The sequence below is a fragment of the Panthera onca genome, chromosome A3 (genome assembly GCF_046562875.1).
Source record: "Panthera onca isolate mPanOnc1 chromosome A3, mPanOnc1 haplotype 2, whole genome shotgun sequence".
Taxonomy (NCBI): Eukaryota; Metazoa; Chordata; class Mammalia; order Carnivora; family Felidae; genus Panthera; species Panthera onca.
Window position 1 is genome coordinate 78,820,561 of NC_138341.1, and position 14,609 is coordinate 78,835,169.

The 14,609-nt window shown below is 40.4% G+C and overlaps 1 protein-coding gene across 13 annotated transcripts in view; it reads left to right on the forward strand.

Moving 5' to 3' along the window:
- The first annotated feature begins 9,858 nt into the window (after positions 1-9,858).
- INPP4A (inositol polyphosphate-4-phosphatase type I A) overlaps positions 9,859-14,609 on the forward strand; it is a 150,701-nt gene continuing 145,950 nt past the window's right edge. For 6 of the 13 annotated variants that reach the window (XM_060608139.3, XM_060608174.3, XM_081795291.1 and 3 more), the window contains exon 1: positions 9,861-10,113. The gene's annotated coding sequence lies outside the window, so the exon portion shown is untranslated. Of the gene's footprint in view, positions 10,114-14,609 lie in introns of all 13 variants that reach the window. The other 7 variants (XM_060608092.3, XM_060608082.3, XM_060608130.3 and 4 more) reach the window with 2 other exon arrangements.

Below are 14,609 nucleotides of genomic sequence, written 5' to 3' on the forward strand. Positions count from 1 at the left end.
ACCTGGATTTAAAAAATATTGAATGAGTCTTGCTTCATATTTTGTCATAAGGGAAGATTCGGTTCTAGATATGTGTCTAGGGCAGTGAGCCTACCTTCCCCAGGAAAACAGGCACTGGTGAATAGGGGACTGCACACTCCACGTGAAGGGAGCCAGAAACAGGTGAGACAATGCAACCAAAGCTGCAACACTTGTCAGAGGAAATAAGTCAAACCATTCAAATATATAAGAAGTGGGTCTCAGGTAGATGCTAAATTTCCTGGTATCAATTGTCCATCGGGGACATTTAGGCAGTTTGGAAAGGCATGAGTGGGCAGGAAGCTGTAGGCATGTCCCTGTTAAGCATGTCTCCAGATTCTTCCACTGCTTATGCCCAAGGAATTTAGGTGGTAAGTTAGAATGTGTGTTTTGGGGATTCAGGCCTGAGCTTGTTCAAGTCACAGCACTGCCACTCAGGCAAGTTACTTTCCTTTTCTGGGCCTCACTTTCCTTAACTGAGAAGTGGGAAGGATACTGCCCACCTCACCTCACAGGGAATGATCCTGTGAATAAACTTTCAAATAACATAACAGGCATGGCCTGTGAAACTCCTTGGGTGCAGAAAACATCACATTGTTTTCCTTGAGAGATAAATGAATATGGTATCATCTAGTTAATCTCAAGCTGCCAAGATTGTTGGGAGGTGGAATCTTGGGCTGTTTTCAGGACTCCTATTCACTGTCTTGGAATCTGAGACAGCCACTCATGTTCTTATAGTCACTGTGGCTGCTGACTGGAGGCCATCCTTCTTGCTGTACTGGGTTCAGCCACAGGGAGCTATGCTGGGAGATAGCTTTGTGCCTTTTGTGGGAGTCTAAGCTCATGGAAGTGTGTGTGTGTGTGTGTGTGTGTGTGTGTGTAGAGAGAGAGAGAGAGTATCCCTGAGACAGGAAAGGAAGAAAATATTGGTGAGCACTCCTCCAGGTATGGAGGGATGCAGGCTTCCTGGCAGAAGTCCAGGGACATGGGAGGCAGCAAGATCTCAGAGGAGAAGACTGAACTTTGGCTTTGGGGAACCCAACCTGGCCAAGATCCCAGTGTGTCAAGCTTGGAAAGTCCCAAAGCTGCCAGATAGCAAGGAACCACACAGAGTTAGACAAAGGGTATCTTGTCAGTAACCAGGATAAAAAATGTCTGAAGATATTCGTAACTCAACTAATTTATCAAGACAGATGCCTGCTCCATTGCCCTGAAGCATTGGCCCTCAGAGATCTGATGTACCAGCTATCAAAATTCAACAGGGCCCGGGATCTGTCATAGCTTTATCAGGCAAACTCTGGTCCATCTGAGACCCTTCTTCCAGGAATTTATCAAGTAGAAGCCAAGGCAGCTTCCTTCTCTGGGCCTCAGGGCCATTAGTATTACTCCAAGGAAGGAAAGGTGAAAAGCAAACTAATGAACAAAGTGGAAAATAAAATTCTCCTTTGAAGTGCAGGGGGTGACTTTTGTCTAGTAAAGTGAAGATGCTCATACCTGTGACCTAGCAACCCTACTTCTGGCTCTATATTACGGGAAAATTTTCACATATGTGTGCCCAGAGGCATGTACAAATGCTTATTGCATCGGTTTTTAATAGAAAAAAGGAAATAGCCTAAATACCAGAATCTAAGAACAAATTAGGAAAAATATGTTAGGTATTTCACCAAAGAGAATTTAATAGAGGGAATTAATCAAATAGACATCAGGGGGCTGAGAGAGCAGAAAAGGAGTACTGAGCTTATCCGGAAAGAGTACTGCAGAAAATATCCATTACCCTTAGGGCTAGGGGAGCAAAAGAGAAAGGGTGCTCGGAGAAGAGCGCCTCAGAGCTGCAACCCAGACCTTTGAAGAGGGGGTGCTGCTGGCTGTTACTGGTAATTTAGGAACTCAGAGGAGTTTGGCAAACATAGGACTTTGGACATTTTCTGAAAGGGGGCATTGAATGGTGAGACTGGTTCTGGGGAGTCCCAAAAGAAGTTCCCAAAGGAGGCTGGATCCAACTGCCACTGCCAGGATAATCTGCCACAACTATGGCTACCTAAGCAGGACAGCAGGCAAACAGAAAGAAAGTCCCTTCACCCCTCCTCCTTCCTTCCAATCTTCCTCAGTTGTTGCCTAGTAGACAATTCTAGGAACGTGAAGACAGAGAAGAAGGGGGTCTTGGACTTCACAGACAGAATGTCTTCTACAGACTGGAAGCCCTACCTCAGATGTACTTAGACTAGGTGGTAAAGACCCTCTCTCCACTGACTGTTGTCTGGAAGCCTTCCATCAAAGATTTTTTCCTTTGTCCTGAAGCTTTTTCCTTTTGAGAATGCAGAAATCCCTGAGAAAAGACAAGATGGAAACAAGGGAAAGTAACACTTCTCAAGCATCTGTGCAAAGGCATTGCTCTTTGTGCTAAAGCATAAATTTCCTCAGCTAATGACTGCTTCCTGTTGGGGGAAACTTTTCACTTTCTTTTTCTCTAGGCATTTATTCTTTTAATATAATCAACATCATGTATCAATTGATTTTTTACAAATGCACACTCATTCTGCAAAGCAGTTTATGAATTGCTTTCCTAAAACTCATTTATTAGAAAGGCTAAATCCAAGAAATGAGCAATGCCAAATGTTGTCAAGGATGTGAAGCACCAAGAATTCTCATTCGTTGTCTGGTAGGTATGCAAAATGGTACAGCTACTTTGAAAAACAACTTGGTATATTTTATAAAGTTAAAAATACAAATAACATATGATTACAAAGGGGGCACAGGGGAAAGTTTAGAGTAATGTGTGGTATTGAGGTGGTGGGTATAAGACTGTATCCATGTGTCCAAACTTATAGAACTGAACATCACAAAGAGTGAACTTCATGCAAATTTTAAAATATCAAACAGGATGTGGTACAGTCCCAGGATGAAAAAGAAAATTGTGACAAATTAATTTAACTGCATTAAAAAATATGATGTGACCTCACTAAGGGATTTAGGGTAAAATGATGACCTAAGTAATTTTTGGTCAGAATAAGTTCTCCAACTTTGTTAATCCTTTTCAAGATTGTTTTGGTTATCCTGGACCCCTTCCAATCGCAGGCGGCTGGGATTTTGATTAGGATTGCATTGGATTACAGATCCATTGGGGGAGATAGTGCCATCTTATAACTATGGAGTCTTCTGATCCATAAATGCAGGATGTCTTTCCATTTACTTAGGTTTTCTTTATTTCTTTGAACAATGTTTTGGATTTTCAGATACAAGTCTTGGACTCCTTTTGTTAAATATATTCCTAAGTATTTTATTTCTCTTGATGCTATATTGAAAGGGGTTGTTTTCTGAATATCCTATTTGGATTAGTCATTGCTAGTTTATAAAGAATATTGATCTTGTATCCTGCATCCTTTTTGATCTGGTTTATTCTAATTCTTTTAAGTGGATTCTTTAGGCTTTTCTATACATAAGATCATGTTACCCACAAATAGAAATGGTTTTACTTTTTCCTTTTCAGTGTGAATGCCTTTATTTTTTATTTTTTCCTTGCGTACCTGCTCTAGCTAGAATCTCCAGTACAATGTTGCATGGATGTGGTGGGAGACATCCTTATCTTCTTGCTCCTGGTCTTAGGGGTAAAGCATTCAGTCTTTCATCAAGTATAATGTTAACTGTGGTTTTTCAAAAATACTCTTTATCAGCTTAAAGAAATTCTCTTCTATACCTTGTTTGCTGTGTTTTGGGTGTTGAATTTGGTTAAATAATTTTTCTTCCTTTAATGAAATAATCATGTGTTTTTTGTCTTTTATTAATATAGTATATTACCTTAATTGATTTTTAGATATTAAAGTAACCATGGATTCCTGGAGTAAATTCCACTTGGTCATGGTGTATAACCTTTTCCCTATGTTACTAGACTCAGTGTGTTAGCATATTTTTTTGGAGGATTTTTAAAATCTATATTCATAAGAGATATTGAGAATTATTATTCTGATGTCTATGTCTTGTTTTAGTATGAGCAATACAGGCCTCATAGAGTTTGGAACTTTTTTCCTCCTCTTCTAATTTCTGTAAGAGTTTGTAAAGGATTCTTTAAATAGTTGTTAAAATTCATTAGTGGAGATATCTGGGCCTGAGGATTTTTTTAATGGAAGGTTTTAAAGTTACTAATTCATTTTTTATTTTTTTGTGGTTATAAGTCTATGCAGGTTTTCTATCTCTTTTATTTCTTTAATTTTATTTTCAGTTATTTTGAGAGATAAAGAGAGCAAGTGAGGGAGGGGCAGAGAGAGAGAACGGAATACCAAGCAGGCTTCATGCTCTCAGCTCAGAATCTGATGTGGGGCTCGAACTCACGAGCCACCATGAGATCATGACCTGAGCCGAAATCAAGGGATCAAGAATCAGATGCTTAACTGACTGAACCACCCAGGTATCAAGCAAACTTTCTCTTTCTTTTGAGTCTGTTTTATTTGTTTGTTTCTTTCTAGGAATTCTCCTATGGTCTAAGTTATACAGTTTGTTGAAATAAATTGTTCAGAGTTTCCTTTGTAATGATTATTTATGTAAGGTCAGTAGTGATGGCTCCTTTCTCTTTCCTTATTTTAATAATTTGTACCTTTTCTCTTCCTTTTTCTTGGTCAGACTAGCTAAAAGTTTGTCAGAATTGTTAATATTTTTAAAGAACCAACTTTTGGTTTTATTGATTTTTCTGTACTGTTTTTCCACTTGTATTTCATTTGTTTCCATTCTAATCTTTATTATTTCCTTTTTTTTCCTTTTGGTTTTGTTATTTTTCTAGTTTCTAAAGAGAAAAGTTAGGTTATTCATTTTAGATCTTTCTTCCTTTTTAATATAGGTGTTTGTAGCCATAAAATTTCCTCTAAGCACTGCTTTAGCTGCATCCCAAAAGTATTGGTATGTTGAGTTTTTATTTTAATTTTTCTTAAAATATTTTCTCACTTTCCTTTTGAGTTCTTTTTTGACCCCTATGTTATTAAGGGCTGTATTGTTTAATTTACACCTATCTATAATTTCTTTCTGCTCTTGGTTTTTATTCTAATACCATTGTTATCAGAGAACATACTACGTGTGACTTCAATCCTTTTTAACTTACTGAGTTTTCTTAATGGCCTGCCACATATTCTATCCTGGAGAAAGTTTCATGTATAACTGAGAAGTATGTATGTGTGCTCTGATACTGTCGGGTGAAGTATTCTATAGATACCTGTTACGGCTAGTTGGTTTGTAATGTTGTTCAAGTCTTCTATTTCCTTGTTGATCTTCTGCCTCATTGTTTTATCCATCATTAAAAGTTGAGTATTGACATTTTCAATTATTTTTATTACATTGTCCATTTCTTAAATTCTGTCAGTTTTGCCTCATGTGTTTGGGTCTCTTTCGTGGATGCATGATCCTTCTAATTATAATATCTTTCTGATGGATTGACCCTCTTATAAAATGTTCCTCTTTGTTTATTGTTTTGTTTGGTTTTGAGGTTTATTTTGTCTGATATTTGTGTAATCACTGAAGCACTTTGTTGGTTAGTGTTTCCGTGTTATACTTTTGTCCATTATTTTACCTTCAACCTCCTTATACTTTTGAATTTTAAGTTTGTTTCTGTAGACAGCACATGGTTGGATTTTTTTTAAAAACGCTTCTGCCAATCTCTGCCTCTTGATTGGAATGTTGAGTTTATTTACATTTAATATGACTTGTGATAAGGTAGGACTTATGTCTGCATTTTGCTATTCGTTTTCTATACTATATCTTACATCTCTTTTGTTCTTCTCTTCCTATTACTATTACTGTCTTCTTTTGTGAATAGTTATGTTCTAGTATGCTATTTTAATTCCTTTTCTTTTAATCGGTAGCTGTATCTATATCTGTATCTGTCTATACCTATGCCTAGTGTTTGTCCTGGGAATTATCATTTTAATTTAAAACAATCTAGTTGGGATTAATACTAACTTAATTTCAGTGGTATACACAAACTTTGCTCCAATCAAGCAGTTTCTCCCACTCCTTTATGCTATTATTGTCATACACATTATATCTTTTTCATATTATGATACCATCAACACAGATTATATTGTTGTTTTATGTAGTTGTCTTTTTAAAAAATATATATTTATTTATTTCAGAGAGAGTGAGAGAGAGACAGACAGAGCATGAGCAGGGGAGGGGCAGAGACAGAGGGAGACACAGAATCTGAAGCAAGCTCCAGGCTCTGAGCTGTTAGCACAGAGCCTGATGCAGGGCTCGAACCTACAAACCAGGAGATCATGACCTGAGCCAAAGTTGGATGCTTAACCGACTGAGCCACCCAGGCACCCCTTATGTAGTTATCTTTTAAGTCAGAAAGAAGAGTGTCAGAAATTAACTTTTATCTTGTAAAAGTTTAGTTTTTATTCCTTTGTGTGATTTTGAGTTACTCTCCAGTATCCTTTCAGTTTTAGTATTTCCTGTAGAGTGAGTCTGCTAGCAATGAATTATCAGATTTTTGTTTGAGAATATCTTAATTTCTCCTTCAAGTTTTTTAAATTTTATTTTAGAGAGAGGGTGTGTGAGTGGGGGAGAGGGGCAGAGGGAGACAGAGAGAGAATCCCAAGTAGGTTCCACACTCAGCATAGAGCCTAATGCAGGCTCGATCCCATGACCCTGGAATCACACGACACTTAAAACAATATAATATGGCAATTCTAGAAATCATTTTTCCTTCTACCTCAAGGTTTGTTGTTACTTTTTGTTTGTTTAGTGACTCTCTTGGAATAATTCTCTAAAGTCTGTATTCTTTGTAATTTTTAGCCACTGAAATCATTGCTTGGCTAGCTTAATGATTTGCTAATGATTAGACAAGGATATTCTCAAATGCTGGAACCAGTATGTCTTCCTGTCTTTATGGACAGCTGTGTGTGTATGTTGAGGCATGTCTTCAATGCTTAGGCAGGCACTCCACAGTTCTGCCTCAGCCTTCTTCTTGTTTGCTCAAAGCCTCAAAGTCTGCCGAAAGTGAGAAATTATGGTCTTCTCAAGTCTTTCCTGGACATGTGTACATGTCCACATGTCCTATTAGAGTCCCAGAATCTAAAGATTCTAGAATCTTCTCAGAAGTATGTCAGATCTTTCTGAAGTTCCCCAAGGGATAGCAATGCCTGATTATTTCCTTTTAAGATTTTTGGTCAGTCTTTTGTTAGCTCCAACTGGTGTCATTACCTTAGCCAGCTGCAGTGTTAGACAATTGCTGCTGGTTGCTTTTACCAAATGCCCTGTGCACAGGACTATTTGTGGAGAGTAAGCTCTCAGTCAAGTCAGTTAAAGACAAGCCCTGAGAATGGAGCTTTACCTGTGAGCTGCCATACCAGTCAAATAGTGCATGTCTCTGGAGATAGGACTTTTTGAGGTGTTCCAAATACCTTTGTCCCCTCCAGTGGCTGCTAGGCTACTGGTTTTCACAGCTCTTATGACAGCAGGGCTGTTGGTTTTCAAGGCTACATATATTCTCTAATGAAAACATATATAAACGTAAACATATCATGTTTAGTGGCCCAAAAAGAAATTCTTAAGTTGGTTGGTTCTAGTCCCCAAAATAACACTGTTCAGCTCTTAATTATCATGTGCAAATTATCTAAATCAGTTCTTTATTTGTATATAGGTTATCTAGGTCCATGTGTTTATCAGAATCCCCTGGAGGGCTTGTCAACATACAAATTGCTCTGAAAGGTCCCACTTTCAGAGTTTCTGATTTAGCAGGTCTAGGATGGGCCTGGAATCTTGTGTTTCTAGTAAGTACTGAGAGGATGTTAGTGCTGCTGGTTAGGGACCTAAAGGGAATGCATAGCACCGTATTTACTAACAAGCTTGGTTCCCTTTTCACTTGATAATGTTCACTCTACAGTGGAATTGGGGCCCCATTCCTTGTCACAGTGAAGCATGGTTCTTCTGCTTTTAAGACTATCCCAAATTACATACCGGCTAATTGGCAAATGTTTATCAGAAGCCCGATCCTCATTCAGTGTTTGTTACTACACTAAATGAATGAATTGTTGAAATTGCACTGATGTCTATCTTTAAATGTTTGTGAATTTATATTTGTTTCTTTTTTTAAAGCTTATGATTGAAAAATGCTCTTGGTTTGATTAAAGCTTGTATGGCCATAGGGTTGTCCGAACACTTTTAAGACCACTTTTGAGATGGAAAGGGAATCCTATTAATACTTTTGCTGGATAAAAGTTGTAAACTGGGGCTGTTCCGGGTAAACCAGGGATATTGGTCACCCTAATTTTAGAAAATAAGTTATAAAAACATTTTTGCATTTCCACAAGTTTATTTGGCTTTCTTGGCTTTAATTTTATACTAGGGTTAAGTATAATATATTTTCTTTTTCATATAAATTCTTTTTCAGAAGAGAAGTAAAATAAAAAGTCAGTAAGAAAATTGAACTTTAAAAATAGTTTTATATTTATTTTTATTCCAAATTATTGCCTGCATTTGGTTTTTGGTGACACAGGGAGGCTTAGATCTAATTCTATTAAAAAAATTTTTTTTTGTAACGTTTATTTATTTTTGAGACAGAGAGAGACAGAGCATGAATGGGGGAGGGTCAGAGAGAGAGGGAGACACAGAATCTGAAACAGGCTCCAGGCTCTGAGCTGTCAGCGCAGAGTCTGATGCAGGGCTCGAACCTGCAAACCAGGAGATCATGACTTGAGCCGAACAGACACTTAACCGACTGAGCCACCCAGGCGCCCCTAGATCTAAATCTAAATGAGATTACAGAACTTGTCCTTATTTCATTTTTATTTCTAACAAGTTATGTCTTTTCTTTTAAAAGCAAATTATAAATGCTTGCTTTTACACTGGAGGGATGTGAACTCTGATAAGTGCTCTGGCTTTTTGAATTAAAATAGTTTCCATTAAAAATTTTTTAAGGATAATTTTTTCTGATAAAATTTAAAGACTTCAAAATAAAATACATGCTTATAGTTAGTCTGGGATTTACCCTTGCTCGAGCAGAAATATTTAAGGTTTAAAAAAATTTTTTTTAATGTTTATTTTTGAGAGAGACAGAGCATGAGTGGGGTAGGGGGCAGGTGGGAGACAGGGAGAGAGGGAGAGAGGGAGAGAGAGAGAGAGAGAGAGAGAGAATTCAAAGCGGGCTCCAGGCTCTGAACTGTTAGCACAGAGCCCCGCAGGAACCTAACCCTGAGATCATGACCTGAGCCAAAGTCGGACTCTTAACCAAGACTGAGTCACCCAGGCGCCCCATAAGTTTAATTAAAGTCATATTAAAATGGAAAAGTTCTTCCAAAACTTTTATTTTACATATTGTTTTCCTATGAAAACACAGGACTTTGGGGGAGAAGCGTAAGGAGCTGATATTTGGTGAGAGTCTATAAATGAATATTCATACAGTTATGCCAGAACAGGTCTGCAAGGATGTTAGTAGTTTCTCTCTTCTTTTTGCTTATCTGTATTTTCAAAGTATGATTTTAATTTTTGCTGGGTTGAATGTTCCATTTCCTAAATGTCTCCTAGGGATTGCCTACACTTGCACCACGCGAAGCGCGCTCACCACTGGGGCAAAGGGCCAGAACATTTCACCCGGTCTTCTGATGTGTCAGGGCCTCACAAGGCTCAGTCTATGCGAGGGCGAAAATGCCATCATCCGATTAAGTCCAGAAGTTCAAGAACTCCTTACAGGCGATTCAGTCCCAGTTGAGAGTGGGGTCTTGCGGGAACCTAGGAGTTCAACCCAGCGCGAGGCGCTCGGACGCCAGGACTCCTTGCTCCACCGCCTGCCAGGCGGACCCGGTGGGTGGGGCGGCCCGGCCGGGGCTCGCGGAGCGCGCATGCGCGGCGAGGGGGCGGGGCCGGGGCGGGGCTACGCGCAACCTCCGGAGCAGCAGCAGTGGCGGCGGCGGCGGCAGCGGAGTTCGGGCTGCGTCTGGGGCGGCGGGTTCGCGGCCGACCTGGGCAGGAGAACCAGCACGTAGAGCCGGGCCGCGGCCCGCGACTTGGCGACCAAGCAGCGGCGCTGCTGCTGCAGGGCTTGGGCGCGCGGCCTGGCGGGACTGAGGACGTCGGGGCTGCAGGGCACGGGCGCCGCGGGCCGGGGCGCGCCAGGTAGGTGGGCCAGGCTGGGCTGGGGGCGACGCGGCTGCGGTGAGCTGCCGGGCGCAATGATGCACCCGGCGGGGCGGGGCGCGGCGCGCATCCTGATACCGGGGTGCTGGACTGGGAGGGCGCCCGCGGTTGTCATGGAGATCCCACAGCCTTGTGGTTCACCGGCGGTTGCGTCTTTGGAGAACAATCCAAGCCTGGCCGACCCCTAACTGGGAGACCCGGGCAGTCTCCTGCTGAGGGGAGTGCGGGGCTGGAGCGGGAGGTGGGGAGCCGGGATGCAGGACGCGGCGACTCCGAGGCCATGTCTTGGCTCTTGCTTAGATCTAGTGACTTCAGACGCTGAAGGCCTTTCTGTGCATTGGGTGTAAACAGAACCGGGTAAAAATAAGCATGCATCTCAATGTAGGACATCTGGTCTCCCCGTCCTCTCAACTCTTCCCTTTTCTGCCTGCCCATAGTCCCCCGATATTTCTGGCATCTTTGCTTTTTGTATGTTAATTTTTTCTGGCAGTGCTAGTCAGTTAATTGAGGCCTGAGAAATTTGCAGAGATCTGTGACCGTCTCTTGAAAAACCAATCATGAACATGTAGGCCATAGAAGATTGAGACACTCAAAATGTCAAAAGTAAATTTATGTCTTTGTGGGCGAAGGGAGCGGGGATGGGTTTGCTTTCCCTCGGTCTTGTCGCCTGCCCTCTGACATTACATAATGTTGTGTTCCTCCTGCCCCGAGTTCATCCATAATAACAGATCATGAAAATATTTCTCTGGCTAAGAAAGAAGTATAGGCAGTTGTAAAGCCCATTTTCTTGTCTTTTGCTTTGCCACTGAATGTGTTTTTGTTGGGAGGCTGCTTAAGAGTAGAATGCCCATAGCACATCTAAACCAAGGGATTTGGGGGTGGGGTGGCCCTTTGAATGTTGCGATGAAATTCTGCCTGATTCATCTTGGTTCACAGTGGATTGTGTGGACTGTGGGCAAGCCAGTGGGATTGGGGCCTGAACAGGCTGACTTGGGTGTGAATCCTGGATCTTTCACTTGCTAACTCTGGTTCTCAATTTTCTCACCTCTAAAAGGTGAGAACAGAACCTGCTTTGCCATTTGTTTTGGAATGGAGATACTGTTGGCATTGGTAAATGCACATAGAATAGCTGTAGGTTGTCCTAGAAGTAAACTGAATTTCTCATTGGTTGAAGACAGGCTTTCTTTAAGAGGAATTTTGTTTTTGGACCTAGGTCCTTTGCTTTGGGGATTTTTGCTAGAATGTTTACTCCTGGAAGATGGAATCCGTTGGTTTCTCTGAAGAAAATGAATGATGGTGCCCACGTGGGAAGGCCAGTGTGATCTGTTGGAGGGCTGCTGTCAGAAGACAGTGATGCTGTCCCAGGGGTGGTTATTGCATGTGAACAGAGATCCACAAGGCCTCATTCCCTGTGGTGTCTTGTAAACACACCTCTGTAACAACAAGCCACAGTTACTGGGAGGATGTGCCCTGAAGATAGGGCTTAAATGAAAGGACGCCCGACAGATGCAGAGGGAAGGGAAGGCTGTATTTATTTCTCCTGGGCTCAGCAGTAGATTTGGCTCTGCTGATTCTAGTGGCTGCTCTACTTCTGTTTTTCATTAAGCTTATGACATCTCAGTGTTTATCTGCTTTAGACTCTGAAGTCAAGGGTAGACATTACATTTTATTCCATTGTTTGGGAAACTGGATATTTTCTTGTATTGCTGTTAAACTGAATATTAGGATTTTTTTTAAAAAGTTGCTTTCAGGAAAGGAGGAATAAAATAATATACACAAGAGCTTGTTGTAAACTGTAAAGCACCACAGAGGTGGGGAAGAGGTCAGAGGTCAGAACTACTGACCCTGCAAGTCCCTTTAGCCAGCGGCCTACCTGGGAACATCCTGCTCAGCCTGCAAACCTGTAAATGCAGCTGAGGATTGGAACGGAAAGGCACATGGGACCAGCTGACCCCTGACCCCGACCTCACAGCATCTCAAGAATCCAGTAAGACAGAGGGATGTGGCGACTTTGGACCAAGGTTGGTCTTAGCTTCTTATGAAAAACTCCTTTATTGATTACGTATTCCACGAAAGTCCTCATAGTATTATCAGCTACTCATGGTATCAGGATGCTTTGACTTTCACGGAGGAGAAAATAGCACAAATCTGCAGGGAAGAAGGCTTGATTATGTGGTTGCTTCTTTTGTAGATTAATGAGCTGGTCTTGAGAGATCCTTCAAAACATATTTTTCTAGTGTCCTGGAACAAAAGCTCTGTGAGGAGAGCATATTCTGGGGAGACCAATATTAACACCAAAGCAGGCCTCCTTTATTTTGTCTGTGCTTTTAAGGAAAATGCCATCATGCATCTAATTCCCAGGAGTTTACCTGTATTTCTATACATATGCACCCCTTGCTCTCTTTAAATTGTTTAAAAAGTATTATTTCAGATTTACTGAGGAGTTGCAAGAATAATCCAAAGAATTCCCAGATAAACTTTACCCACATTCTCCAAATGTTGACATTTACTACATTCGCCTTATTCTTCTCTCATGTTTGTTAGTGTGTGATTCCTTTTTTCTGAACTGTTTAATGGTAACCTGCAGACTTGATACTCTTTTACCTCTAAATACTTTATTATGTATATCTTAAAAACAAGGACATTCTCTTACATAACAACAGCACAGTTATTAAACATTAGGAAATTAAACATTGATACAATGCTATTATTTAATATATAGGTCTTTTTCAGATCTTGCCAATAGCTCCAATAATGTCCTTTAGAGAAAAAAAAAATCCAAGATTATACATTATGTCAGATTGTGCTCTCTCTTTAGTTTGCTTTCATCCGGAACAGTTACTGAATCTTTCTTTGTAGTCCATGACATTGACATTTTTGAAGACTGCTGCCTATTTTGTGGATAAAGTCTCCCAATTTGGGTTTGCCTGCAGTTTCCTGGTGATTAGATTCGGATTATGCACTTTTGGCAGGACTAGCACAGGAGTGACCCTGCAGTGATCTCAGCGTGTCCTATCAGAAGGAGGCATATGCTGTTGATTAGTCCCATTCACTGGTCAGGTTAACTTTGATCACTTGGTTAACGTGGTGTCTGCCAAGTTCCCTTACAGAAAAGTTACCATTTTCCCATTGTATTTAATATGTATCTGGTAGTAAGATAACTTGAGACTCTGTGATTATACTGTTACTCCTCATATTCTGACTCACTAGTTTTCGAATCCATTGATGATTCTTACCTGAACCAGTTATTCTGGCTGACAGATGGTGATTTTTCTTTGTCTTCTCTCCTCTTCTTTTTTTTAATGTTTATTTATTTATTTTGAGAGAGAGAGAGAGAGAGAGAATCCCAAGTTCTGAGCTGATTAGCGTGGAGCCCAACTTGAGGCTTGATCTCATGAACCATGAACGGCAATCAAGGGTTGGATGCGTAACCAGTGAGCCACCCAGGTGCCTCAGATGGTGAATTTTCTAATTCCGTATTTCTTTCTATACTTACCAGTTGGAATTATACTGCAAGGAAGAACATTTATTTCTTCCTTGTTTATCCTTTGATTTATACCTCTGCACTCATGAATTCCAGCTTTATGCAATAGATTATAGTCTCTTACGCTCATTATTCATCTTGTTGCTTAAATTATCCCGGACTTGGCTTGTAGGAGCCCCTTATGTCCTTTTGACATACCCTCATCCTTCTTTGAGGACTTCTTTACTCTCTGGTACAAAACCCTCAAGACTCAGCTTATACTTTCCAGCCTTGGAATTAGCCATTTCTCCAAAGAGTCTTGGTATTTAAATGGTATTTATGTATTTATGAATGGTATTTAAAAACCAAGATCTGGATCCTAGGCGTGCTCATTGCTACTGAGGTGTTGCTGCCTCTAGGCCTGTTTAGTGAACGTATTGCTCTCATTTACATATTACACAAAATTTTCTCTGATTTGCATTTTAAATTTAATGCTATGTCACTGTGTCCTGGAGATCTGTATTTACAGACATTAAAATATTTTTTTTGGTCTGTATTCCAGAATATGGGTTTATCACAATTTATTGAACTATCCTTTATCAGTGGACACTTAGGTTATTCCCAATGTCCTGCTCTAAAAGTAGTGGAGAATCTGTGAATCAAATCATTGTTAATACTCGCTAATATTTCCATCTTCTAGCTCCCTAGAAGTAGGATTTCTGGGTCAAAGAGTAATTTTAAATGGAGAGCTTTGCCAAATTGCCCCCACTTCCAGGAGGCTTTCACGTTGTACTCCTTCCATTAGGGTGTGAAACTATTTCTTTTTAACTCTGCCAATACTGAGTATAAATCTTGTCAATTTTTGCCGATCTAATGGGTAAAGAAGGCATTATTACTTTATGTTTCTCAAATTACCAAAAATATTGAAAACCTTCTTGTGCTAGCTTATACTTTTGCTTCTATGAATTACCTGTGCATATCGTTTGCCCACTTTTTTCTCATTAGGTTCTTC